Raw genomic sequence first — 4,777 nt, forward strand, 5'->3', positions numbered from 1 at the left:
CTTCCTCACCACCCTCGAGGCCATCTAAAATATTCTGCAAAGGTCACTAGAGAGCCTCCCCTTCACCTCGGAGACCTCCCCAAGGGACCTGAGAGACCCACCGCTGGTTACCCCCGGCCTCAGTCCCCTGCTAACTGGCACCCAGCAGGATTCTCCTCCAGGACTGAGTGCTCTGGGAGAGAGAGATGCAGCTCGGAGGCTACTGAAAGCTGCTGAGAATGTCCCTTCTGTCCCTCTGTCTCCAGGATAGGTTCCCCTTGGGGGCCAAAGGCACAGAGTAACTTTTTGGTTCAGGATGCTTTTTCCCATAAAAGCTGTTCTCTATAGCACTCTAGCTTGGCGTCCTTCTCTCAACTCCAAGAACAAAGGTTCTTGCATTTTATTTATTTAAAGTTTCTTTTCTTTTTGGCCTTAGGGTATGTATGCTTGCCAGGGAGAGAGAAAGACAGAGACAGTGAGAGGGAAAGTGAGAAATCACCCCCCAGGGAGAACGGCCAGAATAGCCATGCTGCAATCCCTTCTCTTTCATTCTCCTTCTGGGATCTTGGGCACCACACACACGCACCCAGTGTGAGTTTCAAGCCTCCGAATATGGGACTCAAACCGCAGTTGACCATGGGGAGTCCAGTGACATAACTGCTATGCCATCTGCTGGCTCTGCACTCTTACATAAGAATCCAGGGGAGCTAGCCAGTGCAGTGCAGTTAGGTGCTGGGCAGAGGAAGCCAGATCCTTCATGCTCAACCAGGGTTTGAGTCCTGCCCCATTGGTTTGAAAATATGCTGGGCATGTACTTGTACCTAAGCTGTGATGGGGTGGACATGGAGAATTGGAGGAAAAAAGGACTGTGCCATGGCCAGGCCCTATTAAAGGGTGCTTCTCTCTGTCTTTATCTTTATCACATGCACCTGCAAGCACCTTCTAGTATTTACTTTTCTTTTCTTTTCTTTTTTATAATTTTCATTTAACTTTATTTATTTATGTATTCATTTGTTTGTTTTAATTTGACCAGAGAGGGGCAGAAAGAGAGAGAAAGCAATCCACTAGGTCCGGAACTCAAACCGTGGTCAACCACGTGGGACTCCAGCGCCTCTAACCACCACGCCACCTGCCGGCCCCGCACCTTCTAGTATTTAAAAATAATAATAATGCAACCAGCAGATGGCATAATGGTTATGTCAGCTCAAGTCTTGGTCCCAGCGACTTGAAACTTACCCCGGGTGTGTTTGCATGCATGCCCAAAGTCCCAGGAGGAGAGTGGAAGAGAAAGGATTGTGGTGTGGCCATCCACCCTGGGGGGTGCTTTCTCGCTTTCTGTCTGTCTCTCTCTGGCAAGTATATATGGCCTATAGCAAAAATCTCTCATTAAAAAAAAAAAAAAAATTCAATGGAGTTCTACTAAACTGAACTCCTGGGCCCCACCTGAGTTTCTCTTTAGTCTGGGGTACAAGCTAGGAATCTGCCTTTTTTAAGGTTTTATTTTATTTTATTCATGACTGTGTACATACTATCATAAGAGAGAAAAGCACCCTCAAGCGGTATGAGTCATACTGTAGTCACCTTTTCCCAGCCCTATACCTCATCAGGATTTTGATCATGATTTTAGGTACCTGCACATGAGCCTGGTGTGTTTTCAGACTGATCTGGGATCCAAACCAGTAGTCAGCCATTGGCTTCTAGCCTTTGCTTCAACTGCAGTTCAGTTTGCTACTGACTGAGCCAATGCACTGGTCCAGAAACTGCATTTTAATAATCATCTCTAAACGATTCTGATGCAGATAGTCCTGGGGCTTGACTCTAGGAAACAATGCCTTCTGGCTTACGTGAATTTGACCTATTATTACAAACATGATTTTAGGGGACCAGCAGTTAGCATAATAATGGCTATGTCACTGAACTCCCACGTAGTCGTAGTCGACCGCGATTCAAGTACCAGAGCCGGTGACTTAAACTCACGCTGGGCGCGTGTGCATGCATGCCCAAGATCCCGAGAGGAGAATGGAGGAGAAGGGATTGTGGCGTGGCCATCCCCCCTGGGGGGTGATTTCTCTCTTTCTGTCTCTCAGTCTCTCTCTGTCTTTCTGGCGATCGCACGTACCCTATAGCAAAAACCTCTCCAAAAAAACCCAAATGAACAAAAAACGTGATTTTGAGGACAGAAGATGGTATCGAGGTTAAGGTGCTGGATCCCACATGGCAGGCTGCACAATTTGAGTCCCAGATCCGACAGCTTGAAAATCATGCTGGACACGTGTGTGTGAGTACCCAAAGTCCCAAGAGGAGACTGGAGGGCAAGGGTCTACAGCGTGGCCATTCCCTGTGAAGGTGATTTCTCACTTTCCCTCTCTCTATTTATCTCTGTCTCTCTCTGGCAAGTGCACATGCCCTATGGCAAAAGAATATGTATCTATTTATATGATTTTGGGCCAACATGTGGTGGAGTGGTTAAGCCAGTGGATCCACATGTCTGACTGTGCAATTCAATTTGCAGACCCTGCAGCTTGAAAAATTACACCAGTTGTGTGCACATGTGTGCCCAAAATCCCAAGAGAATAGAGGAGAAGGGATCGCAGCATGCCATCCCTCTGGGAGGTGTTTTATCACTTTCTTTCTCTCTGTCTCTTTGTCTCTCTCCAGTGAACACACATGCCCTATGGGGGGGGGAAACTAAAAACTAAAAAAATGTATATATGTATAATTATTCCAATTATTCAATAGTCATTATCACTGAATAATTGTATAAACTAATACCTGTTGCTGACCTTGGGACAACACAGAATTGCTCGTGTGACAAGCAGTTTATTTATTTGTTTAAAAAAATTGGGGGGGGCCGGCAGGTGGTTAAAGGTGCTGGATTCCCACATGGCTGACCGTGATTTGAGTCCTGGACCTGGAGACTTACTTTTTCATTTTGTCTCTCTCTCTCTCTCTCACTCTGTCCCTCTCTGGTCAAATTGAAATAAACAAATGAATAAATGAATGAATGAATGAATAAATAAATAATTTGTTATATAGAAGGACAAGCAGATAATGTAATGGTTACATCATTAGATTCCCACATAATCAACCACGGTTCAAGTCCCAAACCCAGCAGCTTAAAAACTCACGCCAGGTGCATATGCATGCGTGCCTAAAATCCCTAAAGGAGGATGGAGGAGAAGGGACTGAGGTGTGGCCAACCCCCCTGGGGGAGTGATTTCTTGCCTTCTGTCTGTCTGGCAAGTGCATGTGCCCTATAGCAAAAATCTCTCAAAAAGAAAATGTTACAGTGTGTGTATAGTGTATAGTTTCTGGACAGAAAGAAAGGGAAAGTGAGAAAGCATCCCCAGGGGAGATGGCTATACTGCAATCACTTCACCTCCATTCTCATCTCAGGATTTTTGGCACACATGCACACGCACTCAACCTATTTCTCAAGCTACTGAGTTTGGGACTCGAACCACACAGTTGGCCATTTGGGATTCAGCCACCCTAACTACCATGCGACTGGTTGGCCCGGAAGAAGCAGTTTATTTGGCAATCAATGCTTGAATTTGGAACTCATATTTAAAACTTTTTTGTTTTTTCTATGACAGCTTAATACCATCTCTGCTACAGGGGGCCACTCAGGCCCCCACACCATATCGCCAGCTGCTCCAGAATGGGTCTGCCTAGTTCTCAACATCGAGCTCAGAGTGACTTTCGTTTAGAACACGCAACCATATTTCAAGTCCCATCACTACCCACATACCCTTTACATTTAGTACACGTGCCTACTGAAGTCTCATGATCAGAGATATTATTTTTGAATTAAAAAGGTAAAAAAAGCAAGCCTTATGGAATTACTTAACTTTTTATAACTTAAGACTCTCTGGCACATCTCCTGGGAATTAAACTTAAGCTACTTTTTCATACAAGCTTGGAAATAATTTTTCCTTATTTGTAAATGGAATTAAGAGTTTATGGGCTCCATACACAGAAGAAAAAATAATAAAGATTTAGCTACTCAGAAGCAGAGTATGAAATTCTTGAATCTAAAAGGACAATAGGTTCTTAATCTAAAGCCGTTCTATAGTTATGCACAAATGGTAGAGCTGATGGGAGATTGTTTTATTTTTATTGTTAAAATTTCCTGCATCAGGACCAGTGGATAGTGTAATGGTTACGTCGCTGGACTCCCATGTAGTCAGTCGCGACTTGAGTCCTGGACCTGGTGGCTTAAAACTCATGTGTGCATCAGGGACCAGCGGGTGGCGTGGTGGTTAAGGTGCTGGACATTCCCACATGACTGACCAGGATTCAAGTCCTGAATCTGGTGGCTTGTTTTCTCACTTCCTCTCTCTCTTACTCTCACCCCTGTCTCTCTCTGGTCAAATTTAAAAAATAAATGAATGAATAAATAAAATAAAATAAAATAAAATAAATAATTATTTAAAAACAAAACAAACAAACAAAAAAACTCGTGTGCGTACCTAAGGTCCAAAGAGGAAAATGGAGGATACAGGATTGCGGTGTGGCCATTCCCCCTGGGGGCGATTTCTTGCTTTCCGTCTCTCTATCTTTCCATGAGTGCACATGCCCCAGAGCAAAAATCTCTAAAAATAAATAAGTTCCTGCATCTGTATTGATTTGTGAGTATCTACACGATAGCTTTTGGGTGAAAATTACAAGTGTAAGAATACAAATCATCCACACAAGATTACAGGTGATGTGGATGTGGTGAGCCCTTCTGACACAAAACCTGACTTGGGGAGGTAGCAGGAAAGGCAAAGTGATTAAGATAACCAGTGGGGAAAGA

The sequence above is a fragment of the Tupaia chinensis genome, unplaced genomic scaffold (assembly GCF_000334495.1).
Source record: "Tupaia chinensis unplaced genomic scaffold, TupChi_1.0 Scaffold000250_1, whole genome shotgun sequence".
In the NCBI taxonomy this organism is placed as follows: Eukaryota; Metazoa; Chordata; class Mammalia; order Scandentia; family Tupaiidae; genus Tupaia; species Tupaia belangeri.